The sequence below is a fragment of the Saccopteryx leptura genome, chromosome 6 (assembly GCF_036850995.1).
Source record: "Saccopteryx leptura isolate mSacLep1 chromosome 6, mSacLep1_pri_phased_curated, whole genome shotgun sequence".
Classification (NCBI taxonomy): Eukaryota; Metazoa; Chordata; class Mammalia; order Chiroptera; family Emballonuridae; genus Saccopteryx; species Saccopteryx leptura.
The window spans coordinates 2770783-2786518 of NC_089508.1; the positions used below are offsets into that span (position 1 = coordinate 2770783).

The 15736-nt window shown below is 43.8% G+C and overlaps 1 protein-coding gene across 4 annotated transcripts in view; it reads right to left on the minus strand.

Moving 5' to 3' along the window:
* Positions 1-15736, minus strand: part of MARK3 (microtubule affinity regulating kinase 3) — a 109465-nt gene that overhangs the window by 92139 nt on the left and 1590 nt on the right. The gene's annotated exons all lie outside the window — the stretch shown is intronic.

The window sequence follows — 15736 nt, forward strand, 5'->3', positions numbered from 1 at the left end:
CAATCTCAGAACCAATCAAGCCATTGCCTGCGAGAGGGAAAGAGAGAGGGATCGGAGAGAGGAAGAGAAGCGATGGTCTCTTTTCATGTGTGCCCTGACCACACATTTAAACTCAGGACGTCTGCATACCAGGCCAACACTCAATCCACTGAGCTGACCAGCCACGGCCAAATTCAGCTTTTTTTTCTATATGTTTTCCAGAGTGAGGCACAGTTAAATAGACAAGATTTTAAATTCTGTGAATCAACTGTATTCTATTTCATGTAAAATATTAGAAGAATCTTAAGATTCATAGTATCCAATTCATACTTTTTTGCTCACTCTTCAATCTATTTATAATAAAAGACTAACTCCTTAAACTACATTTGTCTGTTTCGCTCACTACCAATTATTCCCAAAACCTGGAACAGTGCCTGGCACATAATAGCTATGAAATACATCGTTGCTGATGACTGTTAAATGAATCCAAGGCCTTTCTGATCTAACTCCTCTTCGCCCTCTACATCTCATTATTCTCCAGCGCAATCCTGGTTCCCTCAGTTTGAGAGTCTTCTCTTCAAACCTAAGAAAACCCTACTCATTCCCTTATGTTTGGGTCATTTGTCACCATCTTTATGAAGTTTCCATCCTATTAGATTTTCTTTCTTTCCTTTGGGCTCACACAGTACTTTCCTTTTATCTGTATCTCTATTATGGTACTTTGTTGACAATACTATTATCCACCAAACTAGCTTGTGCTTCTGAATTCCTTGGAGGAGGAGGAGGACACTGACTTCAGGGAGGAACTGATTCCCCTCCGAGGAGGTTAGGCATAGCAATATGCCTGAATCTGGCCAATGAGATGCAAATCAAAGTGACATGTCATCCCCATTTAATTGCCAGTGCTTAACTACAGCCCCATTTGCTGCTCTCCTGAACCCTGAGCCATTGTCCAAAGACAAGGGCCACAGAACCAAATCAGCCTGGAGAAGATCGGTCTTCATAAAGCCAATGAGCCCTCAGGCAAACTTTGTATAAACAGGGTTTTTTTAAATTGTGCTAAGCCACTAAGGTTTGGTTACATATATTACCGTATCATAACCCTACCTAACCTAATACATATTTACGTAAATAATCATAATACAGGCAAAAAAGAAACCTGTATTTCCCCATTAGATTATAAACTCATATAGAAATACCTGGTGTTTATTAGCTTTTAATAGGATTAAACTTAGCACATAATAAAGTCTTTAACTTTAAAAACCTAATGTGTTTAATTTTAAAAATTATATCAAAACAGAAGCAAATTAAATTTCCATTTGCTTCTACTTGGCCTTCAATTTTTTCCATGTACCCACCAATGGCTCTAAAGAAGAAAAAGTTTCCTATTCCTGTATCATAGCACTCAATGCCAATAGTGAACATTTTAACAAATAATCTTTAATTCTTGTACCATTAGTCAGTTATTTTATGCATGGAATTTTTTTTTCTCCTGAAGAAGCCAATAAGTAACCCGAGGACATAAAAATGTTACATAATTCTTTGGTAGTCATTTTATAAAATTTTGTGGCAGCACTAAGCTAACTGTTAAATTTTTTTTCTAAAAGATTTTATTTATTGATTTTTAGAGAGAGGAGAAAGAGAAAGAGAGACAGAGAGCGAGTGAAAGGGGGAAAGAGCAGGAAGTATCAGCTCACAGGAGTTGCTTCTTGTATATGCCTTGACAGGGGCAAGCCCAGGGTTTTGAACAGGTGACCTCAGTTTTCCAGGTCAATACTTTATCCACTGCACCACTACAGGTCAAGCTAATTCTACTTTTTTTTTTTTTTTTTTTTTTTGGTATTTTTCTGAAGTTGGAAACGGGGAGTCAGTCAGACAGACTCCCGCATGCGCCCAACTGGGATCCAACCAGCATGCCCACCAGGGGGCGATGCTCTGCCCATCTGGGGCATTGCTCTGTTGTGACCAGAGCCATTCTAGCGCCTGAGGCAGAGGCCACGGAGCCATCCTCAGCGCCCAGGCCAACTTTGCTCCAATGGAGCCTTGGCTGAGGAAGGGGAAGAGAGAGACAGAGAGGAAGGAGAGGGGGAGGGGTAGAGAAGCAGATGGGCGCTCCTGTGTGCCCTGGCCAGAAATCGAACCCAGGACTCCTGCACGCCAGGCCAACACTCTACCACTGAGCAAACCAGCCAAGGCTTTTTTTTTTTTTAATTGAGAGGTGGGAGGCAAAGACAGACTCTGGCATGCATCTCGACCAGGATCCTCCCAGCAAGCCCTCTACAGGGAAATACTCAGCCCATCTAGGGCCACTGCTCTGTTGCTCGGCAAGCAAAATATTTAGTGCCTGAGGTGAGGCCATGGAGCCATCCTGAGCAGCTGGGGCCAACTTTGCTTAAACCACTCAAGCCATGGCTGCGGGAGAGGGAGAAAGAGAGAGATGGGGGGAAGGGGTAGAGAAGCAGATGGTTGCTTGTCCTACGTGCCCTGATTGGGAATCGAACCTGGAACTTCCATACAACAGGCGGACGCTCTACCACTGAACCAACCAGCCAGGGTCTAATTTAATTCTTAAAAATGAAGGAGAGCCCTGGCCGGTTGGCTCAGCGGTAGAGCGTCGGCCTAGCGTGCGGAGGACCCGGGTTCGATTCCCGGCCAGGGCACACAGGAGAAGCGCCCATTTGCTTCTCCACCCCTCCGCCGCGCTTTCCTCTCTGTCTCTCTCTTCCCCTCCCGCAGCCAAGGCTCCATTGGAGCAAAGATGGCCCGGGCGCTGGGGATGGCTCCTTGGCCTCTGCCTCAGGCGCTAGAGTGGCTCTGGTCGCAATATGGCGACGCCCAGGATGGGCAGAGCATCGCCCCCTGGTGGGCAGAGCATCGCCCCTGGTGGGCGTGCCGGGTGGATCCCGGTCGGGCGCATGCGGGAGTCTGTCTGACTGTCTCTCCCCGTTTCCAGCTTCAGAAATGAAAAAAAAAAAAAAAAAAAAAAAAAATGAAGGAGAGTCGTGATCCTTCTTGACCCATGGAATGGAGCTGATACCATTTCATCCACCATGAAAACTAGACTATGTACTGCTACTGAAAATAATGCAGAACCAAGCCAAAGACAGGAGATTAACAAATTCATAAAGCCTTCATTTTCAAACTAAAATTTCTCATTAATGCAAAACATTTAAGTAGCCAGTATTAGTGAATAAAACAAACACTTGTTATCTGCTCAATATCCGTTCCTTCCTTCATTTCCAAGAGAAGCAAGATATATTTGGGGAGGCAACATGGCCAGTTAATTAAATTCTTGTTTTCCCAAACTTCCCTGCAGCTAGAGGTAGCATATGGCTTAGTTCTGGCCAGCTCTTACTAGTGAATGTCTACTGGGAGGTTCTGGGAAAGAAAAAATAAAAATATTATTTAAAACCTCTAGCTCCAGTATTATTAAACTGCTGAATCAAAGCTAGAAGCTGCCTAGATTTCTTTTGTGAGAAAAACAAACCCCTATTTGGTTAGGTTTGCTATTTTCAGCCAAAGCACTACTGTTACTACAGGGGTTATAGTCATATCAATACTAATGTAAGAATAAGTAAATGAATGGGAAATGGACTCCACTTTTTATGTATTAGTTCATTTAAAAAATTTGTTCAGGCCCTGGCCGGTTGGCTCAGCGGTAGAGCGTCGGCCTGGCGTGCGGGGGACCCGGGTTCGATTCCCGGCCAGGGCACATAGGAGAAGCGCCCATTTGCTTCTACACCCCCCCCCCTCCTTCCTCTCTGTCTCTCTCTTCCCCTCCCGCAGCCAAGGCTCCATTGGAGCAAAGATGGCCCGGGCGCTGGGGATGGCTCCTTGGCCTCTGCCCCAGGCGCTAGAGTGGCTCTGGTCGGGCAGAGCGTCGCCCCTGGTGGGCGTGCCGGGTGGATCCCAGTTGGGCGCATGCGGGAGTCTGTCTGACTGTCTCTCACCGTTTCTAGCTTCAGAAAAATACAAAAAAAAAAGAAAAAAAAAATTTGTTCAACCTGACCTGTGGTGGCAACAGTTGAAAAAGCATCAACCTAGAATGCTGTGGTTGCCAATTCAAAACCTGGGCCTGCCTGGTCAAGGCATATACAGGAAGCTTCCTGCCCTCCCCTCTAAAATCAATAAAGAACACTTTCTTTTATAAAACTTTTAAAGCCTGACCAGGCAGTGGTGCAGTGGATAGAGCATTGGCCTGGGACGCAGAAGACCCAGGTTCGAAACTCCAAGATTGTCAGCTTGAGCGCAGGTTCATCTGGCTGAAGCAAGGGTTCATCAGCTTGAGTGCAGGGTTGCTGGCTTGACTGAGCATGGGATCATAGGCACAACCCCATGTCGCTGATCTGAGCCAGGGGTCACTGGCTAAGTTATAGTGTGCCCCCCCCCCCCCGCCCCATCACTGCACATATGAGAAAGCAATCAATGAACAACTAAGGTGCCGCAACAAAGAATTGATGCTCCTCATTTCTCTACCTGTCCGTCCCTGTCTACCTGTCTGTCTGTTTCTCCCCCCACACACAAAAACAAACAAAATAAAGCCTTCAGCAAGTATTACACTAAACAAAGAAAACTTTAGAATCATTTACAACAGAAACAAGATGAAACTTCTTAACATAATGTTGGAGGTCATGGCCAATACTTGAAGAAAAGAAAAAGTGTTAAGATGTAAGTTCAAAAGGAAAGAGCCTATGGTGGTGCAGTGGACAAATTGCTGACCGTGAACAGAGGTCCCAGGTTCAAAACTCTGAGGTGACTGGCATGAGTGCAGGCTCATCCAGCTTCAGCTCAGGAACATCAAAATGATCCCATGGTAACTGACTTAAGCAAGGGGTCACTGGCTCTGCTAGAGCCCCCCACCCACCCCCACCCCCATCAAGGCATGTATAAAAGCAATCAATGAACAATTAAAATGAAACAACTTCGAGATTATGCTTCCCTCCTTCCCTCTTTTCCTCCATCTCTTCCTCCTTCCTTTCTTCCTGTCTTGCAAAAACAAACAAAAAACAAAGCTAGAAAAATGGGTCAAGAACTTTGTATATTAAACCAAACAATTTATATTATTCACATTTTTAGACTAATACTACAAAAGCTATGTTAAAGGAAAATTAACATTTATAGAACCTCCACCATGTGAAACAGACTGGGCACTTAATAGGTATTTTTAATCACAATATCCCTGAGTAGATGGTGTTATTCCCTTTCAATAAATAAAAAAGATGTCATGTACAGCAGTACATGACAACCTTTTTTTAGGCCACGGACCGGTTTAATGTCAGAAAATAATTTTCACGGACTGGCCTTTAGGGTGGGACGGATAAATGTATCATGTGACTGAGACAAGCATCAAGAGTGAGTCTGACTGCCTGACCAGGCGGTGGCGCAGTGGATAGAGCATCAGACTGGGATGTGGAAGACCAGGTTCGAGACCTCGAGGTATCCAGCTTGAGCGTGGGCTCATCTGGCTTGAGCAAAAAGCTCGCCAGCTTGGATCCAAGGTCGCTGGTTCCAGCAAGGGGTTATTCAGTCTGCTGAAGGCCCACGGTCAAGGCACAAATGAGAAAGCAATCAATGAACAACTAAGGTGTCGCAATGCGCAAAGAAAAACTAATGATTGATGCTTCTCATCTCTCTGTTCCTGTCTGTCCCTGTCTATCCCTCACTCTGACTCTCTCTCTGTCTCTGTAAAAAAATAAATTAAAAAAAAAAAAGAGCGAGTCTTACTTAGAGGGATGTAACAGAGGGAATCTGGTCATTTTTTCAAAATAAAACATTGGCCTGACCTGTGGTGGCACAGTGGATAAAAGCGTCGACCTGGGATGCTGAGGTTGCCAGTTCGAAGCCCTGGGCTTGCTCGGTCAAGGCACATATGGGAAGCAACTACTACGAGTTGATGCTTCTCTCTCCTTCCCACTGCCCTCCCACCCCTCTCTCTCCTCTCTCTAAAATCAATGAATAAATTTTAAAAATTTAAAAAATAAATAAAACATCGTTCAGACTTAAATATAAATAAAATGGAAATAATGTAAGTTATTTATTCTTTCTCTGAGGACTGGTACCAAATGGCCCACGGACCGGTATCAGTCTGCGGCCCGGGGGTTGGGGACCACTGATGTACAAGGACTCTAGTTAACAATACTATATTGTACATTTGAAAGTTGCTGCAAGAGAAGATCTTAAAATTCTCATACAAGAAAAAAAACTGTGCTCTGGCCAGATAGCTCAGTTGGTTAGAGCATCAACCTGATAGCCACCGGTTTGATCCCCAGTCAGGGCACATACAACAATCAGTCAATGAGTACATAAATAAATGGAACAACAAACCCATGCTTCTCTCTCTCGCTCTCCCTCTCTCCCAAAAACAAAACAAAAACAACTACTAGCCTGACCTGTGGTGGCGCAGTGGGTAAAAGCATCGACCTGGAACACTGAGGTTGCTGGTTCAAAGCCCCGGGCTTCCCTGGTCAAGGCACATATGGGAGTTGATGCTTTCTGCTCCTCCCTCCCTTCTCTCTCTGTCTCTCTCTCTCTCCAAAATGAATAAATAAAATTAAAAAACAAAAAAACAAAAAACAACTACTAATACTATTTACTGGAAGCCTTCCCAATAATGTAAGCAGTTGATTAACAAATATTTTGTATGTATATGTATCATATACTGTACTCACACAATAAAGTAAACTAAAGAAAATCATAAAGAGAAAATGTATTTACAGTACTTATTGAAAGAAATAAGTAGACCTGCACAGTTCAAATCCGTGTTGGTCAAGGGTCAACTGTAATGCAACATTATATGTCAATTATATCTCAATTTTTAAAATAAAATTTTTCAAAAATGAGGCACAGACAAGTGAATTAACTTCCCCACGGTTCGGTTCCTTGTATTTGAGGGCTGCTTTCAAATGCAGGTCTGGAACTCCAAACCCATTTTCTCCTTTTATGTTTTGTTGTTCCTTTTTTTTTTTTTTTTTCTGACAGAGATAGAGTCAGAGAGAGGGAAAGATAAGGACAAACAGACAAGATAGAGTCAGAGAGAGGGAAAGATAAGGACAAACAGACAAGAAGGGAGAGACCTTGGCTTGAAGCCCAAGGTCACTGGCTTGAGCACTCTGCTGTAGCCTCCACCCCCACCCCACCCCACCCCCAGTCAAGTCACATATGAGAAAGCAATCAATGAACATTTAAGATGCTTCTCATCTCTTTCCCTTCCTGTCAGTCTGTCCCTCTCTATCATCAATAAATAAATAAATAAATTGAAAAAAAATCAGAATACATTATTACCATGGTATGTGGAAGATTCTTCATCATTGAATATATTTAATATCTAGACAGAAAACTTCTTCTGAGAGAAGAAAATGTAAACTTCTTTAGTTTACTTCACTAGTAAAGCTAATGCATGCCTACAGATAGGCACACCAAGGCAGGCCTGGGCTAGGCAATGAGAAGCACCAATTCTTCTTGCAACTCCTTAGTTGTTCAGTGATTGCTTTCATATGGGCTTTGACCAGGGGGCTACAGCAAAGCGAGTGACCCTTGCTCAAGCCAGTGACCTTGGGCTTCAAGCCAGTGACCATGGGGTCATGTCTATGATAACACACTCAAGCCAGCAACCCTGCGCTCAAGCTGGAGACCTTGGAGTTTTGAACCTGGGTGCTCCACGTCCTAGCCCGACTCTATCCACTGCGCCACCACCTGGTCAGGTTTGTTGTTCTTTCTTTTGTGCTTCACATCTTATCCACTCAACCTCAGAAGTGTCTTCAGAATCTCTCCCTCAACCAGTCTTAGGTTCCCATCTTTCTCTCTTTCTTCCAAGCCCAAACTCTTTCCATTAAGCCTCCCTTTGAGAAGGCTGAGGTTTTAAGAAAGGAGAAAGAAGGTGATCTCATTGGAATGAACTACAGAGGGGAAGCTAAGGACACAAGGAAGAGAAGAGAGAGCATTAACAACATTAATGATAGCTAACATTTGTATTTTACTTTTATGTGTCAGGAACTGTTCTAAATGTTTAATCACTAAGCAACCAATATTTATGTATTGTCACCTGTAATAAATGACAAGCATGTGCCCAGTATTTGCACTAGTATCAATAAACAAAACTTTCATAGAGCTTTCAGTATACCAGAGGAAATTGACAAAACACAATAAACATAATATGTAAATTATATAATATATTTGAAGGCAATAAATGCACTGGAAAAAAGAAAAACTAGATCAGGATTAGGGAGATTGGGAGGGCCATGGGTGGGCACAGTGAGCCTCACTGAGCGGATGTCTAAAAAGAGGAGGAGGTGAGGTTTCTGTGGATATGTGGAAGAAAAGTGTTCAAAGAGAAGACCCCATGCCAAGGCTCTGAAGTTGGACTGTCCCCGGTGTGTTCAAAGAACAGCAAAAAGACGCATGAGTCTATAAGTGTAGTGAGTGAGGAGAGGCAGGAGACAAGGACAAAGAGGTAAGGGAAGCCAGAGTATGGAAGGCCTTATGCTTGTAACAGTCTTGGTTAAAGGTGATTACCATTTCCTATAGTAATTAATAGTAATGGTAATTACTATTATCAATTCCATTTTACAAATGATGAAACTGGGACACAAAGAAAGTAAAAAATTTGTCCAAAGTCACAAATAAAATACAGTCAAGATTATAAACCCCTAAGAATTACTATTACAGTAGTTTAAAAACATGGCTCAAAGACTTTGACACACCTCCCATTAACAGGTAAGGTCTATGTCCTTTCTGCTTGAATTTGGGTGTCTGCGACTGTGTTAACCAAGAGAAGATGGTAAAAGGGATATTATGTGCTTTCTGAAATGGCAGGCAGCTTCTGTCTTTTTTATTGAAACACCAAGATACCTCGGAAGAAGTCCAAGCACACTGACACCTCCATGCTGAAGAGGCCCATGTAGACATTCTGGCCAAGAGTCCAAGCTAAACCCAGTCTTCTAACCATATCAGCCAAGGTGCCAGATATGTGAGTGAAGAAACATCAAGGATGTGGATCCTCCAGCCAGCTGTTCGCATCCCTCCTAGCCTTTCAAGAGCCCCCAAACTAAAGTCCCAAACATAATGGAACAGATATCCCTGCCTCAATCTGTGAGCATGATAAAATGGCTGCTGTTTTACACTAAGTTGTGGAGTGGTTTGTTCCACGGCAATAAGTTGAACAATTATACAGAAAGCAGGAAATAAATGCTAAGAACATAAGTTAATAGAAATGAGGGGCCTGACCAGGCAGTGGCACAGTGGATAGAGGGTCAGACTGGGATGCAAAGAACCAAGGTTCGAAACCCCGAGGTTGTCAGCATGAGGGTCAGGTCGTTGGCTTGAAGCCCAAGGTCACTGGCTTGAGCACTCTGCTGTAGCCTCCACCCCCACCCCACCCCACCCCCAGTCAAGTCACATATGAGAAAGCAATCAATGAACATTTAAGATGCTTCTCATCTCTTTCCCTTCCTGTCAGTCTGTCCCTCTCTATCATCAATAAATAAATAAATAAATTGAAAAAAAATCAGAATACATTATTACCATGGTATGTGGAAGATTCTTCATCATTGAATATATTTAATATCTAGACAGAAAACTTCTTCTGAGAGAAGAAAATGTAAACTTCTTTAGTTTACTTCACTAGTAAAGCTAATGCATGCCTACAGATAGGCACACCAAGGCAGGCCTGGGCTAGGCAAGGGAATAAGGACAAGGAAAAGGATGGAGACAATATGTGAACAAAGTCATCAAAACATCTCAACTGCCTCACTAACAAAAGCTGCCTGCCCTAGTTTAAATTATTCTTCTGGGAAAAGAACAGTAAGTCTAAGAGCAGAAGGCTGAGTTAGAAAATGGTTCTAGGGGTACCCCTCTTCAGGATTCTCATTCTAGAATCTGCTATCGTAGTCAATGAACTCATAAAGGTACTGACTGCACAAAGAATAGGGTTATAAGCCCTGGGCAGAAAGCTCAGTTCATGAGTAGAGCATTGTCCTGTTAACACCAAGGTTGTGGATTCAATACTCAGTCAGGGCACATACAAGAATCAACCAGTGAATGCACCAAGTGCAACAACAAGTTGATTCATTCTCTCTCTCTCTCTCTCTCTCTGCCCCTCTTATCCCCCACACAGAATCAATGAATAAAAAAAATTTTTTTATTAAGGTTATATAAAATCCTGGAATAAAAACCTTTGAGTTTAGCCTGACCTGTGGTGGCGCAGTGGATAAAGCGTCGACCTGGAAATGCTGAGGTCACCGGTTCGAAACCCTGAGCTTGCCTGGTCAAGGCACATATGGGAGTTGATGCTTCCAACTCCTTCCCCCTGTCTCTCTCTCCTCTCTCTCTGTCTCTGTCTCTCCCCCCCCCTCTCTAAAAATGAATAAAAAAAAATAAAAAAAAAACCTTTGAGTTTAACTTATTCAAACTTGATATTAAATTCTACTATTACAGATTTTCATGTAAAATGTCCATAATACAAACCCCACAGTATTTAACCTCCACCCAAAGCAACTGTCTATTAGCAAGAAATACAAATAAAATAACTTTTGTTTAAGCTTCCACTATGAGCACCAAGATTCCATGTAACCCACAGAAATAATGCATTATTTAGTCTACATAAGATTATACAGGCCCTGGCCGGTTGGCTCAGTGGTGGAGCATCGGCCTGGCGTGCAGAAGTCTCGGGTTCGATTCCCCGCCAGGGCACACAGGAGAAGCGCCCATCTGTTTCTCCACCCCTCCCCTTCTCTTTCCTCTCTGTCTCTCTTTTCCCCTCCCGCAGCCGAGGCTCCACTGGAGCAAGGATGGCCTGGGCGCTGGGGATGGCTCCTCGGCCTCTGCCCCAGGCGCTAGAGTGGCTCTGGTCGCAACAGAGAGATGCCCCGGAGGGGTAGAGCATCGCCCCCTGGTGGGCAGAGCTTTGCCCCCTGGTGGGCGTGCCCGGTGGATCCCGGTGGGGCGCATGCAGGATTGTGTCTGACTGTCTCTCCCCGTTTCCGGCTTCAGAAAAAAATACAGGAAAAAATAAATAAATAAATAAATAAATAAATAAAATTATTTTTTAAAAAAACCCTTAAAAATGATAAGGGGAAATTATGATACTTTGACCACATATATAAAAGACTCTGTAAAGATGTGCTGGTTTTGTGTATAAATTTAATAAAACTCATGTTAGGAAGCGCTACTGGCGAAATCCTGGAACTACATCTAAAGCTGGTATTTGCTGATAGCCCAGAAAGATAGCTGTCCCCGACTCCCTATTAACCTTCAAGCCAATATCACAGGGTAGGCTTAAAGACTGTAGGCAGAATAGCATCTCGGCTAGGATAAATTAATGTAAAATTATAGAAGATTTAAAAAATAAATAAAAAGATTATACAAGAGCCTGATCAGGTGGTGGTGCAGTGAACAGATCACTGACTTGGGACCCTTAGGACCCAGGTTCAACACCCTGAGGTCAAGGGGATGAGCAGAAGCTCACCAGCTGGAGTGCGGGATCATCCACATGATCCGATGGTTGCTGGCTTGAGCAAGGGGTCACTGGCTTGGCAGGAGTCCCCCAGTCAAGGCACATGTGAGAAGCAATCAGTGAACAACTAAAGCAATGCAACTATGAATAGACGCTTCTCACCTCTCTCCATTCCTGTCTGTCCCTCTCAAATAAATAACTAAATAAATACACAAGACTAACCATGGCTGAACAGCTCAGGTGGCTAAAGTGCAGTGCTAAAGACCTCTAGCTTGAAGAAAAATTTGAACTCCCCCCCTAAAAAGCCCTTTTCCTCCAGAGCCCTCCCAATTACTGTACAGGTAGGTGCATAAGAGTTAGCACATACCCCTTATTATTACTCGCAGACAAACTCCAAGCACATACTTGAAATTCTTGTGTAAGAACATTAAAGCTGGGAGATTCTGACAGAAGAGATGTGTTTTCTCCTTGAGTTTAATTTGAAAGTTTAAAATGGATATGAAAGAAGTAAATTTCTGCTTTAGTTCTCCCAGTGGTGATCAGAAGAGGCTGCATTCCCTGACTCTTACTCCAGCTTGGGAACAAATTCCAGGTAAAATTTGACTATATCCAGAATTCTCTCTGATAGTAAAAATAACAGGCACTATTTTATATTAAGCTATGTACATGTCTCTTATAATTACAATATATAATCATTTGCTACATAAATAATCAAAATGACTAATATTTTACTCACTACAAATTTCTACCTTCCCCTAATCTACATAAGAAATGAAAATGAACCTCAAATTGAAATCTATAAAATCTTTTCCCATCTTTTTTTTTTCCCTGAAGTGAGAAGAGGGGAGGTAGAGAGACAGACTCCCACATGCACCTAACCAGGATCCACCCAGCAAGCAAGCCCAATAGGGGGCAATGCTCTGCCCATCTGGGGCGTTGATCCATTCATTGCAACTGGAGCCATTCTAGTGCCTGGGCCAACTTTGCTCCAATGGAGCCTTGGCTGCGGGAGGGGAAGAGACAGAGAGAAAGGAGAGGGGGAAGGTTGGAGAAGCAGATGGGCGCTTCTCCTGTGTACCCTGGCCGGGAATTGAACCCAGGACTTCTGCAGGCTGAGCTGACGCTCTACCACTGAGCCAGCCAGACAAGGCTTCCCAAACACTTCTTTAAAAACTTCTTATTGCCCAACCAGTGGTGGCGCAGTGGATAAAGCATCGACCTGGAAATGCTGAGGTCGCCGGTTTGAAACCCTGGGCTTGCCTGGTCAAGGCACATATGGGAGTTGATGCTTCCAGCTCCTCCCCCCTTCTCTCTCTCTGTCTCTCTCTCCTCTGTCTCTCTCCTCTCTAAAAATGAATAAATAAAATAAATAAAAATAAAATAAAAACTTATTTATTGGCCCTGGCCGGTTGGCTCAGTGGTAGAGCATCAGCCTGGCATGTAGAAGTCCCGGGTTCGATTCCCGGCCAGGGCACACAGGAGAAGCGCCCATCTGCTTCTCCACCCCTCCCCCTCTCCTTCCTCTCTGTCTCTCTCTTTCCCTCCCGCAACCGAGGCACCACTGGAGTAAAGATGGCCCGGGCGCTGGGGATGGCTCCTCGGCCTCTGCCCCAGGCGCTAGAGTGGCTCTGGTCGCAACAGAACGATCCCCCGGAGGGGCAGAGCGTCGCCCCCTGGTGGGCGTGCCGGGTGGATCCCGGTTGGGCGCATGCTGGACGGAGTCTGTCTGACTGTCTCTCCCCGTTTCCGGCTTCAGAAAAATACAGAAAAACAAAACAAAACAAACCAAAAAAAACCTTCTTATTGATTTTTTTTTTCTTAAGAAGGGAGGGAGAGAGAGAAAAACATTAATTTGGCCCTGGCAGTTTGGCTCAGTGGATAGAGTCAGCCAAGGGTATGGACATCCTGGGTTTGATCCCCAGGCAGGTCACACAGGAGAAGCAACTATCTGCTTCTCTTCCCCTCTCATAGCCAGTGGCTCAACTGGTTCAAGTATCGGCCAGCGCACTGACAATAGGTCGGTTGATTCGCACATTGGTCCCAGACAGGGGTTGCCAGTACGCATGCAGGAGTCTGCCTCTCTATCACTCCTCCTCTCACTTAAAACAAACAAACACATTACTCTGTTGTTCCACTTATTTATTCATTCATTGGTTGATTCTTCTATGTGCCCTGACTGGGGATCAAACCCGTGACATTGGCATACCGTGACGAAGCTCTAACTAAGCTACCTGACCAGGGCTTCTCAAATACTTCAACTGAATAAAAAACATTAATTCTTCAGAGGCTAGCTTTTTAAAATTTATTTCCCTATTGAGTTGAGAGAGAGAGAGAGAGAGAGACATGCATCAACTTGTTGCACTTAGTTGTGCACTCATTGATGGCTTCTCCTACATCTCCTGACCGAGGATCTAAAACCAGTACCTCAGTGTATGGGGATGATGCTTCATCCACTGAGCCACCAGACCAAGGCGAAATCAATTTTTTTGAAAGGCCCAAACAGCTTGACTCAACAGATAGTTGTGCTTGTTAAGTTAAAAAACAGATTAACTGCCTGACCTGTGGTGGCACAGTGGATAAAGTGTCGACCTGGGAATGCTGAGGTCACTGGTTCAAAACCCTGGGATTGCCTGGTCAAGGCACATATGGGAATTGATGCTTTCTGCTCATCCCCCTTCTCTCTCTCTCTTTCGCTTTCTCTCTCTCTCTAAAAAAACTAAATAAAGTTAAAAATTAAAAAAATTAAAAAAAAAAAACAAACCAGATTAACTTGCATTAGCAGGCGGTGGCCTGGGACGCAGAGGACCCAGGTTTAAAATCCCGAGGTTGCCTTGCCTGCTGTCTTGAGCGCAGGCTCACCAGCTTGAGCATGGGATCACGGACATGACCCCATGGTCACTGGCTCGGGCAAGGGGTCACTTGCTCTGATGTAGCCCCTCCTCCTCACCGTCAAGGCACATATTAGAAGACAATCAATGAACTAAGGTGCTGCAACGAAGAATTGATGCTTCTCATCTCTCTCCCTTCCTGCCTGTTCCTCTGTCCCTCTTTCTGTCTCTTGCTTAAAAAAAAAAAAAAGACAAAGCTGTTCTAGCTAAACGTCTGTCAACTGGTGAATGGATTTTAAAAAACTGTGGTACATCCAAACGACAAACCACTGGCACACACACAAATGTGTATCAACCTCAAAAGAGATGCCAGACACAAGGTAACATACTGTACTTTGACATCATCTATATAACATTCTAGAAAAGGGAAAACTATTGGGACAAGTAACATATAAGTGGTTGCCAGGCTAGGGAAAGGGAGAGGGGACTGACTATAAAGGGTTATAAGGGACCTTTTGGGATAACAAAAATCCTATATCTTGACTGTGATGGTAGTTACATGGCTATACATTTGTCAAAAAAACTAATCAAACTGTACATAAGAATGAATGTTCTATCTCAATAAACCTGACTTTAGCAAATGAGCTAGCTGCTCAGAAGACTGAGAGCTCCCATTCATTCCTATACCCCCACTACTGAATTGGCAAGAAGTCTAATATTTAGCAGTGGTTCAGTAATAGTAGGTAAACAATATGGTATACGCCAGATGTGTAACACTGACACAAGGGCACCACACTGTAAAAGACACCCAACTCTGTTGCCTGACCAGGTGGTGGCGCAGTGGATAGAGCGTCGGACTGGGATGCGGAAGGACCCAGGTTCGAGACCCCGAGGTCGCCAGCTTGAGCAAGGGCTCATCTGGCTTGAGCAAAGCTCACCAGCTTGGACCCAAGGTCGCTGGCTCCAGCAAGGGGTTACTCGGTCTGCTGAAGGCCCACGGTCAAGGCACATATGAGAGAGCAATCAATGAACAACTAAGGTGTCGCAATGAAAAACTGATAATTGATGCTTCTCATCTCTCTCCGTTCCTGTCTGTCTGTCCCTATCTGTCCCTCTCTCTGACTCTCTGTCCCTGTAAATAAATAAATAAACTAAAAAATTTTTAAAATGGAATAGGGCATGATAAATTAACACATGATGTGCTACAAACCTCTGATTATAACACTATAAAAAATTCAATTTTAAATACATTCCATGAGAATAAAGGCACTCTCCAGATCTTACACTGCATTTTTAAGAATAAAGTTAGTAGTTTCTAATGACAAACAAAAACAGATATTCCACAAATTCACCAGATAACCAGGTAAAGAACAATTGGGTGATAAATCCTTCATTATCACACATCTGCTATGACAGTTTTTGGCTTCATTTTATTTAGCAAGTATGGAGCACCTGCTCTGGCCCAATGTAAGATTCTGCT